General features: G+C 40.5%; 1 long non-coding RNA gene across 1 annotated transcript in view; it reads left to right on the top strand.

The window, feature by feature from the left end:
• Positions 1 to 9,881: 9,881 nt before the first annotated feature.
• Positions 9,882 to 18,540, top strand: part of LOC140514596 (uncharacterized) — a 128,564-nt gene continuing 119,905 nt past the window's right edge. The window contains exon 1 of the long non-coding RNA XR_011970727.1: positions 9,882 to 10,032. This is a non-coding gene — a long non-coding RNA (uncharacterized lncRNA). The remainder of the gene's footprint in view (positions 10,033 to 18,540) is intronic.

Genomic DNA, 18,540 nt, shown 5'->3' with positions numbered 1-18,540 from the left:
CTCATCTATAAGGTAGGGATGATAATCATAGCACCTACCTCCGAGGGATGTTGTGAGGATCAGATCAGATAACTGTGAAGTGCTTAGCAGTGCCAGGCACATAATTAAACACTACAGGAATATTAGCTATTATTTGGTCTTTTATGCCTAGCAGTGACATCTCTGGCTCAAAGGGTACAAAGTTTTACATTTTCCCAGGAATTTCTATCCCCTGCTAAAACATAGAAGGACTTTTCATTCCTCTTAAAGAATCTAGTAGAAATTTTAGGTTACTTCAGTATGGTGTAAAGGAAAGAGCTGGGAAACTGGGTGTGTTTATGCTGATTTGCACTTACTAAATGTGTGAGTTTGAACTTAGTTTTCCTCATTTGTGAAATACCTAAATCTTGACTCAAGCCAAACATTTTCTCGTAGTGAAACTTTTAAGGAAGGGACAGAGAGAAAAGAAGGTTGATTCATAAGAAGGTCTAGATTCCGAAGATTATTGCTTCTCATTATTATACAATAAGTGGAACTGTCTTCTAGCAAATGGAGTTGAAAAGTTCAAAATAGGTAAAGATGGCAGAATGTTAGATTTACGTGCTCCCACAATTCCATCTATCATGGATGAAGGGGGAGGGAAATAGAAAAAACCCACAATATTACGTTCTGATGCCAACCTTATGTACCTTATGTATCTGATACCAACATTATGTTCTTTAGAATTCTTGGTTAATTGTGGTCCCACCATTAACTGTGATAAGTTAGTCTCATCTTACACATAATTAATTGTGAATTTTGATAGTGAAAATAATAGATCATTTAATTTCGGGAAAGACATGAAGGTACGTACTGCTTTTGTAAAGGATTCACCAAATAGCTGTTCAAGGGTATTATTTATTTCTAGTACACAGTACAGGATTGGAATAAAATTAACGGTGTTGTTGACAGTATTAATACTCACACTCACCCCCTTCTCATCCCCAAAGGGGGGCAGGAATAACTTGTAGTTAGAAATAGCTGGAATGATTAAGTTCAGAAGTGTAGACCCTGACACCAAAAGGATTTTAAGGACTCAGAAGGATGCGTTATAGTCAGTTGTACCTGCTTTCTGGAGCCAATCATTAAATTTTCATTGTGGAGCATTTACACCTTGAAAATCTGTAAACACGAGAAGTCAGGGCTTTATTTTATTGATTGTTTCAATTTAGGAAAATGATGGAAAAATATTTATAATACAGATTAAATTGAAAAGTATGTCATACATACATTTTTTTTTTGATCAGAGAACTGGTTGTTAAACATTTACTAGTACACTCTTGCTTCTGAGTATCTTTTATCTGGTTTATTCATGTCTGTTATGTTTGGAGGTACCTGGAGTCTGATTATCACAGATGGGTACTATTTTAAAGGCTTCCAGCTCCCTTTTTCCTCTTGATATGATTTAAATCTCAATGTTCAGAAACTACTCAAGGCAATCCACAATCCTGGCAGAGATGTGTTTAAATGTGCTCTGGCATGCCCTGGTTCAGGACAAAAGGAATCTTGGATAGCAGTGTCACAGACTGTGATAGGTGTCCTCATTGCACATTTTATTTTTTAATGTCAATAAATTGTATCCTCATTTGAGAAAGCTTTGTTGGCTCAAAAAAGACTAATACAGAGATTAGGCAAGAAAATATGGTGTGTAGGTATTACGTTTTCTCTGTGTGATTTATGGTGTTGTCTAGTAACAAGTAAAGGCCATTTGGAAATTACCTTTAAATAATTGCAACAATTTAATCTAGGTTCAAAGTCCTGCACCCTTTTTTAGGAGACTTGATCTGTCTCTTTCATTTTAAATCTAAGCCAATTCTAATTTTTCTGAAGTGAATGATTATTTAAAGAGGTACCTTGGTATAGTGGGTAGAAGGCTAATTAAGAAGACTTGGGTTTAAGATCTGCTTCTGACATGTATTAACCTTTCAATTCCCTGAGCAACTGAGTGTTAGGCTCAGATTGCCAGATTTACATTGATAGAAGGAGTTTTCAGATCAATGAAATCACAGGTACTGACCTCTCTATATGGGACAATTGGATTCCTTCTGTCAGAGTAGGTAGGGTGGTGATTTTTATAGACTCATTTTCATAGGCTACTTCAAGCTCAGAGAGAGGTGGTATGGTACACAGGACAGAGAAATGGCTTTGAGGCCAGAAGCCTTGGATTCAAGTCCTCACTCTGATACACACTGACCATTACCTAGGCACTGTCTAGGTTCTAGTAAATTCTCTAATCTGTCAAGTTGAAGAGAGGTTCCCTAGACCAGCAAAGTCATGGGCCCAGTCACTCTTCCCATTAAGTTCAGAGGACAGGTTGGAACTGGGATGGCCATGTTGCATTTTATTCACTGTTGGCTTGAGATAAAAGTTAAGTGGTACTTCATTCATTCAAGACATTAAGTACCTCCTATGGGCACCATATGAGGTACTAAGGAGACAAAGATAAAACCCAAACGGTTCTTACCTTCAAGCAGCTTGTATTTTATGGGGAATCACATACACAGAGCAGTCAGTACATCTATCTGTCTATTTATCTCATTATCTTCTATCATCTATATATCTACGGAGCTATCAACAATTTCTCTATGTATATATTATGTAGGATATGGCTATTATCATCTATATATTTACATATCTATCATTCATTAAACACCTATGTTTATCTACATATGTATCTATCTTCTATCTCTATATTTATGTATCTATTAATCATTTATGTATCTATCTATGTATGTATCTATCAATCATTTCTATATCTCTTGATGTGTCTGTCTAGATATCTATTATCTATCATGTAGACATCTATGTATGTATATATGTATCTATTATCTATCAACCACTTCTATATCTATTTATGTATGTGTATCTCTATTGCCTATATCTATCTATCTATCTCTGTATCAGTCATCTCTATATCTTCATCTTATATAATCTATATATCTATCAATCAACAATATATCTATGTATATATATTTGTATCAATCATCTCTATATCTATTTATGTGTATAGATATCTATCATGTATATCTATTTATCTATGTATGTATAATATATATTATCTATTTTTCTAACCTCTCTCTCTCTCTCTTTCCCTCCCCCCCTCTTTTTCAGAAACCAACGAACTCAGAGTGATAGGGGGAGTTGGCACTAGCTGCTGCAGAATCAAGAAAGGCCTTCTATAGGAGGGAGGACATGAGCTGAACCTTAAAGGAACTTTCCTTTCTACTGAGACTGATAGTGTCCAGTTTGAAGACGCTTGGCATCTTTGTGGGAACAAGCTGTGTGTCACATTCCATTTGAACCACTGAATCACAGACTTCCCTAGGGCAAGTCATGTGACTTCCTTATGCCATTCAGTGGGGATGGAAAGTTGAGCAAATTGCAAGATCTTACTGGAACCCCCCCAATGCCATTTGGTGTTTCTAGCTAGCTGTGGAAACAATTCAGGGTGGCAGAGCCCCAAACTCAGTCCTTCTGTGGATTAGCCTTTGTTCCCTACCGTCAGGAAGGAGAAAATGTGATCCTCTATTGAAGTACAGGATAAAGAGAGCAGTTTTCAGTTCTAGCCTAGTTTCCTGGACAACTTTTGGAAACTTGCTAATTTTGTTTGCCTCAGTAGGCTTTTCTTTAATGTAGACAGGTTTCTGGGAGAGAGGCCATCAGCGAAATGATACATTCCTGATCTATCAGAACTTTCCTCCATCGCTAAGGCTGGAACTCAACCACTTTGATCTCTGAATCTTTTTCTGCCATATTCATGCAAAGGTGACCTTGACTTAGAGTCTAGGAGACCTACCTTCAGATGTTACCTCTGATTTTAACTCTGATCTAGGATCCCCATGATCCCTAAGCCCCAGGCATCCATCTATGACTAAATTATAACAAAAGATTTGCTAATCTGTAGTAGGGGAAGAATTAATACTTCGATGACCTCACCCCTCCCCACTCCGAGTACTATTAGTATTATTATCACTTCCTCACCATGGGCAAAATGGTTACCAACAAGTGAGCTTTATTTTTATTTCTTAGGACTAGTCAAATTTTCTACTGGTATGACCTGGGGCAAGTTATTTACTGCGCTGTCTTTCTTAATCTGTAAAATGGGGATGGGAGGGAGGAAAGGGCAGTAAGGAGGATAGTGTGCCAGGCTAGAAGTCAGGAAGATTCATGTTCTTGAGCACAAATCTGGCCTCAGGCACTTACTAGCTGTGTGACCCCAAGCCATGTTTGCCTCAGTTTCCTCATCCGTAAAATGAGTTGGAGAAGGAAATGGCAAACCACTCCAGAATCTTTGCCATGAAAATCCCAAATGGGTCATAAAGAGTCGAACACAGCTGAAAACTACTGAACAGCAACAAAAATGGGGATGAGGAAGGATTAGATGGCTTTTGAGATCTCTGACTCTTTGCTGCTACCTCCATTTTACCTTTATTAAAACTTACTCTGTTTCCTTTTTGCCAACTTCTCCTAGTGATCACTTTTCATTTGTTTAGTTTAGTTTCCTTTGTTTAGTTCATTTGTTTTCCTTTGTTGCAGAGCAGTGGTGTCCTTTGGGCTGCTCTTAAGATGGTGGCTGGTGTGTTTGAGACCTCGGCTCCAGGTTATATAGTTCACCTGCTGTCACTTCTCCCTTTTCCAGGGCTTGGTTACCTACATGATTAACTGTGGAGAGAGTTCTCCCCAGGAAATCATAATGATGTTTTTATAGGAAGAAATAATAATAGTTAGCTTTTCTGAATGCCTGAGGTTCATAAAGCTCTTTACATATGTTATCTCGTTTGAACCTCAACAACCCCATGATGTAGATGTTGTCACCCTCATTTTATAGATATGGAAACTGAGGCATGTTAAATGACCAGTCTGGGGTCACCCAGAGGCAGAATTTGAACTCCAGTCTTTCTGACTCCAGATCTACCAGTATACCTACTGCACCATCTAGATGTCTCTAGATTACTTATGGCGTTTATACCCCATAATTTTCATTGGATTATTCTTTTGTCGAACCCTTTAGAGCTTGAATGATTGTTTGATTCAACTCTGGACTCAGGGAAATCTACGTTCAAATCCCTCCTCAGACACTAACTAGTTTATTAGCATGCCAGTCCTTGGCCAGTCGCTCCACTTCTTTGTGACACAGTTTCCTCATATGTCAGTAAGAGATCTGGACTTAAAGGTCTTTAAGGCCCTTCCAACTCTAATTCAATAATCCCATAAGCCTGTGGTAAGTGCCATTCAGGGTGGGGAACCTATGGCCAGGACCTGGGAGGAAAGCTGACTATAGCATTATTAATCAGTTTTAGTCTAATGGAGACCAAAACCTAGGCTGCTGCTGTCTGAGGGGTCCTCCTTGGGCAGTTTCTGTTGGAAGGAGGTGAGGGCCTTTGTCTCCTACTTTTGTACTGAACTAGATTCCTTCTTTGCCTGCTTGAAGGAAGAGACCTTGGTTTGTAAAAAAACATCCCCTTTTGGTGCATTTTCAGTAGTTAAGTGTAATTAAACTCTGCTGGCTTCCCTCGGGGCTGGCTGCTCCAAGACCACGTGGTTAATTGTTTTCTGAGGACTTTTGTTTCCCAGATCTGAGGAAGGAGGGAAATCACACTGGAATAAGTCTGCTTGAGTCTCCACATCTGTTCCATGTTGTCTGCAACTTCCCTAATATTCTGCCCCTCCCCACTTTGCTACCTCGTCCCCCCCAAAAAAACCTTCCCCCCTCCCATTTCCCCACCCTCTGGTCTCAAAACCACTGAAAGTTCCTCAATTTCAACTAAATTTGCAGCAAACATGTGGGCGGGTGAAGCAACCCAACCGACCAGGGGTTTAAGGCAGCTCACTCTGTGGGGACCCCAGGGACCTCCTCCGCATAATATGGAAATAGTCAGGGAGCTTTACTGCATTCCTGGAAACCCGGCCCCTGGCTAACCTTGAGAGAGCTACTGATTGACAGGCTGCAGGGTGGCCTATGGGTCCCTCAAAGTGAATACATTGGGTTTTCAGAGGGACCAGATTTTTTTTATTTACTTAAGCTATGAGAAATAAATTTTAAACAGCAACCTAAAAGCTTCAGACTATGTGTACCTTAGAAAACCCTGGGAAAGTCTACCTAATATCAAGATCTGGGGGAAGAAGAAGGTGGCCAGTTTCCAGGGAGGGAGTAGGACAGTAATGGCCTGACTTTTTTTTTTTTTTTTTTTTTGGAGCTCTGGTTCTTGATAACCCTCAGTGACTCCTTCCCTCATATTATTCTCTTAGTTTTTTTTGTAGGTAAAATCAGGCTCTAATGACTATGGATTTAGAGCTGAAAGGGACCTTAGAGGTCATCTTAGTTGAGTCCTCTCATTTTATAGATCAGGGGCTAAGTGACTTGTCCAAGGTTACACAAGTATTTGGAAGCAGAACAGTCTGTTTTTTTGGGGCGGGAGGGAATAGGTGACAGATTATGATTTAAGTTGGGTAATCCCAGTGAGAAAACTCAACCAGTAAAGAGCAGTAGTGTGTGTTAGGTTGTTGTTCAATTGAATTTGGCCCCATTTGGGGTTTTCTTGGCAAAGATATTGGAATGGTTTGCCATTTCCTTCTCTGACTCATTTCACAGATGAGGAAACTGAGGCAAGCAGGGTTAAGTGACTTGCTCAGGGTCACACAGCTAGTAAGTGTCTGAGGTCAGATTTGAACTCAGGAAGATGAGTTTTCCTGACTTCAGGTCCTGAACTCTATCCACTATGCCACCTAGAGCAGTATGTGTTAGAGGCTGTACAGGAATCTGAGTCTGAGGCCAGCTTACTAACCAGAGCCTTTCAGCCTAAAATTAGGTGTAGAATAATAAGAAGTCACATTTACATAGTGCTGTACTCAAAAGTAGTCCTCTACCTAGGCAGTGCAAGTGTTACCCCAATTTTGCAGAAGAGGAAATGGAGGCTTTGAGAGTGATTTGCCCATAAGGCAGGATTGGAACCCAGTCTTTTTGAGGTGTAAGGATAGATTGAGTGTTTGTGAGTCTTGAGTCTTTTTAAGTATTAGCTGAGAGGGCAGATTTCTTACTACACTCACTATCCTTACTGCCTCTCAAAAGTTAAGTGAGCCTCCACGAGCTTATAAAGAGAGTTTTGCAAAGCACTGAAGGTGGTAAATTCATTCATTTTGTACTATGCTAGGCATACTTTAGGTAGGGTGCCCCACGACCTCCTTGTAATGTCCTATGCTTAGTGAGCCAGCCTTCCTTCCTTCCTTCCTTCCTCCCTTCCTCCCTTCCTCCCTTCCTCCCTTCCCTCCCTTCCCTCCCTTCCCTCCCTGTCCAGCGGCAAGATATAGAAGAGGAAATTGGAGATGGCCCTGGATGCTGTCTGTGGGAGACTTTGGGTTTTTTAAAATAAGGTTTTTAACAGGTCTCAGTTTCACTGAGACAATGCCCAATCAGTGATTAAGGGTAGGTAAGAAATGCGGCTGAGAATGGTCTTTTTTTCCCTGCCCGCCCCCCCTCCCAAATCAGTTTGGGAAGGAAGGACCCTCATGTTTTCTGGTCAAAACAGAAACAATTGCAACTGACATTCACTCTGAGCCAATCTGGGCCCAAACAATGACCAAGTTGGGCTTGGCCTGGGACCTAGGGAGTTTGGGAGGGAGTCCATGTGTGAGGTGATAAGGGCCTGCACCACAGTGGTTGCAGTGTGAGAGGAAAGACGGAAACACATAGGAGAGATATTATGAAAGTAGAAATCACAAAGTTTGACATAATGATGGGGTGGTAGTGGTGAGAATTAGGAGTCAAGGATTGGTCTTCAAAAATGAAGTTGCAATATAGTTTCTATGTTGTAAGATAAATAGAAAATAATTAACAGAGAGAAGACACTAGAATAAGCACTGGGAAAAGGCATCCTGTAGAAGGCTGGATTTTAGCTGCAGCTTGAAGGAAACCAGGAGGCAGAGATAAAGAGGGATCAGTATCAAGGCATGGGGGACATCCAGTCAAAATGACGGGAGTTGGAAGATGGAAGGTCTTGTTGGAGGAACAGCTCAGAGACCAGTGTCACTGGATGGAAAAGTATATGGTGGGGACATAGTACAAGAAGACTGGAAAGGTGGGAGGGGGTAGGTTATGAAGGACTTTGAACATCAAATAGGATTTTATATTTCATCCTGTAGCTGACAGGAAGACAGTGGAGGTTATTGAATCATGGGTTCCATGATGTGTACTTTAGGATGACCACTTTGATGGCTAAATGGAGGGTGGACTGGAGTAGGGAAAACCTTAAGGTCTCTCCCAGACCTTTCAGCAGGTAATTGAAGTACTCCAAGCGTGAGGTGATAAGAACTTGCATCAGAGTGGTTGCAACGTCAGAGGAGAGGAGGCTTATTCAAAAGATGTTATGAAGATGTAATTGACAGACCTTGGCAACAGATTGGATATGGGAGAAGAAAGGGTTAATGAAAAATCAAGGATGACTCTTAGGTTGTGAATCTGGAGGACTGGGAGGATGACGATGCACTTGAGAGTAATAGGGCAGGTGAGAAGAGGTGGAGGGTTTAAGGAGAAATTTTTGAACAAGTAGAGTTTAAAACGTCTCCTGGATATCCGGTTTGAGAGGTCGAATAGGCAGTTGGAGATGTGAGATTGGAGATGGACAGAAAACTTAGGACTGTTTAAATAGTTTTGAGAATCATCAGCCTAGGGATGGTAATTAAATCCATGGGAGCTGATGAGATCACCACGTTTAAATAGTAGAGAAGAGGGCCAAGGACAGAATCCTGTGGGATACCCATGGTTAGTGTATATTACCTGCTTGAAGATCCATCAAAGGTGACTGAGGAGTGGTATCGGGTAGGAGGGGAACCAGGAGAGAGGAGGGCCATGGAAACTTAGAGTGAAGAAAATAGCAAGGAGAGGGTGATCCCCAGTGTCAAAGACTGTAGAGAGGTAAAGAAGAAGGAGGACTAAGAAAAATCACTAATTTGGACAATTAAGAGATCATTAGTAACTTTGAAGAGAGTGGTTTTAGTTGAATAACTTGCCCAAAGTCACATAGCCAGTAGGTGTCAGAGGGACATCTTGAACTCAAGTCTTCCTGGCTCCAAGGTCAGCTCTTTGTCCACCAGTAGTCTGCTTCTCAACTCTTTAAATATGAAAATATAAATGAGATTATCAGCCATTCACAATTTAGTGTGAATTAGTCCAATCAGAATATTTTCCTTCAAACACCTATGTGTCTTACTGATAAATTTTGGCACAAAAGGTAGAGGTAGAAAAAATTTTTGAGTCAGAGAGGGGAGGCTTGGTTAGAATACCAGTGTGTATATGGGTATGTAGATTTGGGCATATAGAAGATGGCATAAAAGGTCTGGGATTGCCAAGAAGTAGGAGAGTGACTAAAAATGGGAGGTGAGAGGATTCCAAAGACAAATTTCACCATTTAACATTTTTGCTTAAGGCTTTGACCCTTGAGAACAGAGTAGGTGACACTTCTGACAGGTGTCCAGATCTCACCCAATATCAAAAGGACATTTGCATTATAGGTAGATGCAGTAGTTGGTAACTTTAAAGCAACACCTAACATAGCCCCTTATCTTTCCTTTAGGCCTTTTATGTCCCCCCTTTCCAGCTTCCCTTTGATTCTCAGTCATTTTCCTTCACAAGAATCTGACTTTAAAGTCTTCTTTTTCAACCATTGTGACCACTCTCCTTTTGCTTGACCTCTTGTCTCTTGGTGGTTTATTGGTTCCATAAGTTTACCAGCTGTAACACCTCTGGGGCCCCTAGCAACTCTCCTAAATACCTTCCTGTACACAAATCCCAGAGAGGTTGATGCATCTGCTACAGGAATGGGAAGTCTTAACAGCTGGAGCTGTGGTTTCTCTAGGAGGGAGGGGTTTGGGGCCCACAGAGGGTAGGTCTGAAACAACCTCCCTCAGCTTTGGGAGGGAGGAGATAGGGCCGGAAGAGGCCTGGGCTTGAATCAGCCAGTATCCTTGACCCTCTGGCAGTAATCCCAGGTTTAAGAAACGCTTTTTTTTTCCTTTTTGGTATGTGTTTGTTTTGTTTTTAAAAGGTTGGTGGGGAGATTATGGGATATAGGAGTGAGGGGTTGGGTTCACTTTTTCAGAGAGTGAATTTCTTTTTCCTGTATCCCACATGTTAAGTTTGGTGATGTTTTAATTTTCTTCGTCTCTCTTTCCCCCCTCTGTTCTGGGGCTGGTGTGTTTCTGTAATGTTTGTTTTGGCTGCTGGAGGAAGTATTATTGACAGAGGAAATATGAGGACAAGCGTGATTGTTTAAGCAGCCAGGCTAAGAGAAGCAATAAAGGAGAGCCGGAGACAACTTGACTGGGTTGAGATTCATCAAGGCTGATGAATGCCATCTCACTGAAAACCTTGTGCCTTCCAACTCATGAGCAAGGGGGAAGCATAAGCTCGTAGAACTTCAGAACTGGAAGGCATCTTCTAGACCTATTGAATTAAGAGTTTCCAGTTATGATGTGTCCTTAGGCAGATTTATATTTTGATAGCTTCCATCCCCAGGCTACATGAGCATAGGGGTAAGGTCCAGAGTAGCCCCACTGGTTATTTTACATACCCTTCATGCCCAGTTCTTGGAAAACAGCAGGTGCTCAATAAATGTGTGTTGTTTTGCTACAAGCTAATTACTGTTGCCCAAAGTATGTGTGGTCTCAGGAAACAAGTTGCATGAAGAGTCAGGAGGCTATGGCATTCCTTTAGGTTTCAGGTGGTGAATGGTGAAAGAATAGATTAATAGAAGGATGTATAGGATAACCTGACAAAATGCATATATATTCACATATCTATTTGTGTCTAATGGTAGCCATCTCTAGGGTGGGGCAGGGGGGTTAGGAAAAAAACCAGAAAATTACAGGATAAATTTATATATTTACAAGAAATAGCAATAGATTGGCAGTTTCATGTGCAGTCTTCTTTTTTATTATACTGTGGAAATGCTTGTTTTATTCCATAAGTTAAAAATTGAATAAATTTTGAAAAAGGAAGAGTCAGGAGAACTTTGGCTCAAATCTAATATCAGATGCTTGTTAACCCAACTCAGCCTCCCTGTGCCTTAGTTTCCTCATCTATAAAGTGATAGGGTTGGACTTGACTCCCAAGTTCTCTTCCCTCTTTAAATATATAATCTTTTAAAGCTTAGGGAAATCCTTTTGGAAGGGAAATGATAAAAGCACACATGTGGAGAGGATGCCCCTAATGTGAATGGGTCAGCATGGCACATTGAAGGAGTTCAGTACCTGTAGCCAGAATTGAATCTTGACTCTGGCACTTACTAGCTGTATGACCATGCCTAAGTTTCTTACGCTCTTTGAGTCTTGACTTATTCATCCGACTTTGATAGGTAGAAGTTAAAGGAGGAAAAATTTGGGGGAAAAGAAAAGCATCCGAACAGTTAGAGCTATTAAAAAAAGGAGTGAGGTACAATCATCATCTCGAGCCTTTTAATTTTCCTCTGAGGACCAGTAGAATCCAGCTTGGTGGTCATTTGTAAAGAGGAATCCTGGCCATAGAAAGAGTGTGAAAGGTGAAAGGGACTCCAAAAGCCATGTAGTTGAACTGTACTAGACAAAAAAGCTCTCTATGAGACACCAGAAATGTGGGCATCTGGCCTGTGTGTGAACAAGACCACCAGAGAGGGAAATACAGCCACTTCCTAACAATGAGAGCTAGCTATGGAATCTTCATAGATTTAGAGGTGGAAGAGACCTGGTCCAACCCCCTTGTATCACAGATGAGGTGCACCTGAGGTTGAGACTTGTCTAAGACCACACAGGCACTCTGTAGCAGTTAGGGGATCAGACCCAGGTGTGTTTGGGGGAAACGTGTTCTCTCCAGATAAAGTAACCTGGAACCAAGGAGACAGAATTGTAGAGTTTATAATTTGCTTCTCTTCCTATTGACCACAACAGGATAAACAAGAATGATTCTAATTTTCAAAAGGGGCCTCTAACATCTTAAGAGATTTCCTGTCAATACAGAGAATTCTGATAAGACTAACATCAGAGAAGTGTATTTCCCACAGGGACAAACTTGACCTGTAGTAACTCCTACAAGCTTGCTTGTACAACTTCCCTTATTCGCATTCCATGTACTCGTGCTGTTGCTCAGTTGTTATGTCCAAATCTTCATGACTCCATTTGGGGGTTTTCTTGGCGAAGATACTGGAGTGCTGTGCCATTTCCTTCTTCAGAACATTTTCTGGAATGTTCTGAAAGGAAGTGAGACAAAGAGTTTTAAGTGACTTACTCAGGGTCACACTGCAAGTAAGTGTCTGGGATTAGATTTGAACACAGGAAGGTGAGTTTTCCTGACTCCAAGACCAACGATCTCTGTACTATGGCTCCACCTAGTTGCTCCTCTGCATACTCTAAATGAGCCTAAAAAACCCTAATGTTTAAGAGCCTTCCCTCCCCAAAATTTCAGACATAATGGTGGAGAAGATTCTTGCTGGGTTCTCACGGAACCCAGGCTAGGAAATTCCTGCAACACTGCAAATAGTTTACTAATATAATAGATAACTTACAGAACTTTAAGATTTGTAAGTTCCTTTACATAAATAATTTCATTTGATCCTCTTATCAACCCAGTGAAGTAGGTGCTCTTATTATCCCCATTTTAGAGATGAAGAAACCGAGTCATAGAGAAGAAGCTAAGTGATGCACCCAGTGTCTTAATGAAGACTTGGGAAGGTTTGGAATTCCAAGATCCAGTATGAGGAAACATGGAAAACACAACAGGACAGTAAAGAAAGCTAGTTTTACGAGGGGCATAGTATAGACAAAGGGCAGTCAGGGAAGTTGGTGGAAACAGGTCTGGTCCCCTAGGACAACCCAGAGGAATTGGGTACACCCTGCCAGGGTCCCAGAGGGAATATTGCACTCTTCTTCTCCCCCAAACAGGACATTCTGGTGCATTTTTTATACGGTTCTTAGCTTGATCTAATTGGACCAGGCGTTGGTTAAGGCAGTGAAAAGCCTAGAGAGAGGCATTGTGCTGATTCATTCAAGTAGGGGAAGGAAACGGCCAGAGCTTTGGAGGCTGGTTGATACACAACATTCCACTCGTTCCCTTCACTGTTACAGCTGCTCTAACTCTGTGGGGATAATTCAGGAATTTTTTGAGCTTCCCTATGACTTTTTTGCTTAGTGGGGAGTCACATTCTCCCCAGGGTCACACTGCTCGTAAGCATCTGTGACAGGACTCACGCTCAGGCCTTCCTGACTCCCACTCCAGCAATCTATCCACAATGCCCAGTATCAGCTTCCCTCTCTACTTTTGAAGGGGATGCATTTGGAGTCTGAAGACCTGGATCGGATCCTAACTCTGCTGTGTGTTACCTGTTTGGTCTTGGACAAATCTCTTAACCTCAGTTGTACCTCATCGTTGAGACAAAGGGGTTTCCCTAGGTTTCTTCCGGCTCTAAATCTATGAAGATTCTGTATATAACTATGTTTCTTATTTTAAGCCTAAATCTGTCACTGTGATCTCTACCCATTGCTCCTAGTCTAGGAGTTCTACTCTCTGGAGCCAAATAGGAAGAACCTAATTACTGTTATGCAACCTTGAGCTGCTTTAAGGAAAGCATAATGTCCAGGAATTAGGAGATCACAGATCTAAGGCAGAAAGGGACCTCACAGGCCATTTAGTCCAACATTTTCATTTTACTGGTGAGGTCAAAGTAAAATGACTTGTTGAGGTCACAGGGGTAGTATCAAAGATGGTATCTAAACCCAAGGGCAGCTTCTTGACTTCAAATCTGGACTCAAAACACTTAGCTGTGTGACCCTTGGGAAAGTCATTTCATTCTGTTTGCCTCAGTTTCTTCACCTGTAAAATGAGCTGGAGAAAGAAATGGTAAACCACTCCAGTATCTCTGCCATGAAAATTCCAGATGAGGTCACAAAGACATGGACTTGGCTGAAAAAAAGACAAGGCTCCATACTATGTCCTAGACTAATGCCTCCTTCAAGTACCTGGGCATAGCCATAGAGTCATCTTTAAGTTTCTCCAGGATAATACCTCTACTTCCTTCAACTAGTCTTCCTATGATTTCAAAGCCCTTCACAATTTTGGATGCCCTCTTCTGGTAACTTTCCACCTTATCACATGCATCCTAAAATGTGGTATCCTGAAGTGAAAGTGATGTTTCGGATGAAGCATGACCAAACTGGAAGACAACAGGTTTATCACCTACCTAGTCTTAGAAGCTATACCTCTCTTAATGTAGCCCCAGATCAGGTTAGTTTTTTGACTACCACATAACACCACTGACTTGTACTGAGCTTGTAGCACAGTGCCTGCTTGGCATAACAGTAAGCACTTAATAAATGCTAATGGACTGTGTTGATCTTAGTCTCCTCAAACCCATTTTTTTTTTTTCAGATGAAATGCTAGCTAGCCATGGATCATCCATCTTCAACTTGTATGGCTGAATTTTTGGAACAAATCTTTCACATGGTTGTTTATAGCTTACAATTCTTTTTTTGAATGTTGTTTATTAACATCCTTTGTCTACTTCTTCATTGGAGAATGTCTTTTGATTTTATATATTTGTGTGAATTCCATATGTTTACATATATGCACATATATGTATGTGTGCATACACACATATTAGAAATTTGCTGCAAGATATTTTCCCAGTCTACAGCTTCCCTTCTTAGGTTAGATGCATTGATTTTGTTGCAAAAAAACTTCAATCTCATTATTTTATTTTACTTCAATCAACATTTTTTTTATCTCATCCATTTATTTTTATTCCTATTAAATTTCTTTTTTGATTCCTTTTTAGATCAGGCCATTCAGTCAGATCCTAATCCAACTAGTAGTACTACTGTCTAGCCTAAACCTCTCCACCTTTTCTGCAAAACTAGCTTGAGAGGCATTCAATTGTTTTGCTAAACTCTACTGAAAATATATGTAACATCACCATTTCAGACAGCAAGGTGATATATAGGATGTCCCAAAAATGTTAGTGTAGTTTTAATCAATTAGAGATTAAGACTTTTGCAACATCCTGTATATACTAGGGATGGATACTTGCTAATCAAGTTTGAAATTTCCATAATCTTTCTCTCCAAGGGCTAACGACCACACCATTGATGAGTAAATTGTAATTTCTAAACAAGACTTGTTTTCCTTAGGGAAAGGGAAGGGTAAACCACCTGAGAAGGGTTGTCATAATCACACACACACACACACATACACACACACACATACACACACACACACACACACACACACACACACACACTGATTCCTTTTCTAATTGACTGAGCTCAAGACAAAAGAAAGTGATTTTTATTGATAATGTATTAGTAACCTCTTGAGAAACAGAGATCAAAATGAATCCAGATCACGTTGGATTCCCCTGGGCACAAATGAGCAAACTGGCTGGTGGGAGGTGAAGATCTGATTAAGTAGGAGGAAGTGCTATAGAGATAGTGGCCTTGGATAAATTTCCTCCTCAGTTCCCTCTCTTGAGCAGGTTAAAAAAAGTCCTTCAGAGGGACAGTGTGTGTGTGTGTGTGTGTGTGTGTGTGTGTGTGTGTGTGTGTGTGTGTGTGTGTGTGTGTGAGAGAGAGAGAGAGAGAGAGAGAGAGAGAGAGAGAGAGAGAGAGAGAGAGAGAGAGCGCATTTATTAAGAAGAAAACAATCTCATGCCAGCATTCTTAGGGAGAGTTGGGAAATAGTGGTACAGAGGATGGGGGTTTAAGAGAGGGAGAGTAGCCCATATTTATCTTCCAGCAAACATCTCTACCTCCAACTACTGTTAAGAGGTAGTGATAACAATTCTCTAATCTACACATCTAGTTACCTTGTAAAAAATGGAAATGAGGTTTGTCTGGTATGATATGCTCTTGATAAAGCCAAAATGGTTCCTTGGGATCATTATATTCTTTTCATCATTCTTTTTTTAATAATGAAGTCTAGAATTTTTTCTAGTAATTGGCTCACTCACTGGCTTATACTTTGTAGAATCAACTCCCTTACTATTTTATTGATTTTGAAATATTGGGACAACATTCATCTTTCTCCAGTCCACTGACACTACCTTCATTCTTCATGATCTTTTAGCAGTTGTTTCCTCAGGTTCATTTACTATCTCTTGATGTAATTTTCCTTGGCTTTGTGACTTGAATTCATCTCATTCAGCCAGGTGTTCTGTTTGCATCTGCCTATTAATCTTGGATTTTACCTGTTTCATGCTGCCCTTTCTAGTCCAAAGAGCGTTCTCCATGGTAGGAGAAGAAAGAAAATAAATGAATGTTGAGCGCGTCTTCCTTCTTGGCTCTTCTTGCCTTGTCCTGAGCATTAGTGGTCCTAACGCTGATCTTATAGGACAGCGCCAAGCCTAAAAAATGATGTTTTTATTGATGCCACTTTTTACATGAAGTTGCTTTCCAAATATCTCCTTTTCTCTGCTTATCCAATGAACTTTCTTGTATCTTAATGATTAAAAAATGAAAGCTAAGAGAAAAACAGTTCAGTAAAACCAGCCAACACATTGAATGCAACTGATGATGTGTGTGTTCATCCTTTGTTGCCAAAGAAGACCACGCCATCAGAGAAATGATGACATGACTTGCACTTGACTTTGTTTTGAGTGAGGGAGGGCTGTGCAGGTCACCAGCCTCACTTTTCCTCCAGAGCCATCTGAATCCAGTGACCAGACATTCATCAGGATGACTGGAGATGACCCAGGATGAGACAATTGGGGTTAAGTGACTTGCCCAAGGTCACACAGCTAGTGAGTGTCCAGTGTCTGAGGTGAGATTTGAACTCAGATCCTTCTGACTTCTGCACTGGTACTCTATCCACTGCACCACCTACCTGCCCCAATAAGTGTTGGAGGCAGATTTGAACTCAGATCTTCCTGACTCCAGACCCAGAGTTCTATCTACCAAGCCACCTAGCGGCCCCTTAACTGATGGTACATTCAATATTTGATAACCATTGCCCCTTAATTTCTTTTAATGAAAACTTTTCTCATGTGTTCTCTGGGGTTGAGCTTGATCACTCCAATTAAATGGTGTTGTTTTATTTTACTATGTAGTGTTACTTTCCTCTGTATCATTTTTTACAAGAGTTTTTTTTCCCCCTCTGAATTCTTCAGTCATCTTTCCTTGTGGGACAGTGGGGGTCTAGATCTATCACTTTCCTTCTTTGTTTATTTGGTTCCATGGATCTTTAACATGTTCTTATCCCGTTAACACCATATCACCTTGACAACTAAACATATGCAACATCCTTTCCTTTGTCTTAGTAACTTATTTTATTTACTTTGGTTTACTAAATTTGTTTTTACAAACTTCCTCCTTTATCTCTTTATAGAACCCTTCCATTTCTACTCCTTCCTCACTCTAGATCTTTCCTTTTAATTCCTCCTTTCCCTTCAGGAATCTTTCTGCTTCAGGTATAGGTTAAACCACATGCTCTCTGAAACCTTATCTTGATATTTGGTGACTCAGTGATTTTATTGGTACTTCACTGGCATTACTGAAAATATGATTTGCTTAAAGGGACAATTAAAAAAAGAAACACCTGTATTTTTCTAGCAATAATTACTGCTATGCCAACTGGAATATAGAAAGCTAAGTTAGAGAGGAAGTGCCATTTATTTGCAGAATCAGAACTTATCTGTAGCAGATGGGTGACTCATAGATATGTGTTTAATATCAACTTCCTGGGAAAAGGTCCCTTTTCCAGGCCAGTCTCCAAAAGAGACTCAGAAAGTGCTTGCCAGGCAGGATTATGTGGGAGATAAAGGAGACTTGTGAATTCAGAAGTCAAAGATTGATTGAAATAGATCTGATTTTATCTCTAACCTTTATCAGCATGCCTATACCTGTATACGTTACCTTAGCTTTTCAGAGATATTTGCCCCCTAACTTCCTATTGAGACTGTTACTATCAATATCTTTTCCTCAGACCCACTCCTTTTCCTAACTTATCTGTTTCTTTCCCAGGTACCACCATCTTTCCCATCATCCAGGTTAGCAACCTGAAAGCCATCCTGTATTCCTTGCACACTCTATATAACCAATCAATTGCCAAATTTTGTCAATTCCTCCTCCATGCCATCTTTCAAATTCATTCCCTCTCTCCACCCATAGGGCTGCCACCCTAGTTAACATCTCTTCCATTGCTTCTTAAACTGTGGGTTGTGACCCCATATAGGGTCATGAAAAATTTGGCAAAAGAAAAAGGTTTCTGAATTGTGAATGATCAAAAATTATTTAAAAACTGAATGTGTAATGAATCTGTTTGCCTGTGTTGCATCAGGCAACTTCATTGAAGCTTTGGTTCTGAACACAAAGCATATGCACTTTGCATTGTACATGCCTTCAGGTTATGCAACACCAACTTAAACTGCCCCAATGCAAAGAAGGGTCCCGAGTGGAAAAAGTTTAAGAAGCTCTGGCTGGCCCTAGACTATTACAATTTATGTTTATTTTATATTTTTCTAATTTACCTTTCTGACTCTTGTGTCTCCTTGCTCTAATCCACCCTGTATA

The sequence above is a fragment of the Notamacropus eugenii genome, chromosome 7, assembly GCF_028372415.1.
Source record: "Notamacropus eugenii isolate mMacEug1 chromosome 7, mMacEug1.pri_v2, whole genome shotgun sequence".
Taxonomy (NCBI): domain Eukaryota; kingdom Metazoa; phylum Chordata; class Mammalia; order Diprotodontia; family Macropodidae; genus Notamacropus; species Notamacropus eugenii.
The sequence above is the reverse complement of the archived record's forward strand: the minus strand, read 5'-3'. Positions and strand labels throughout refer to the sequence as shown.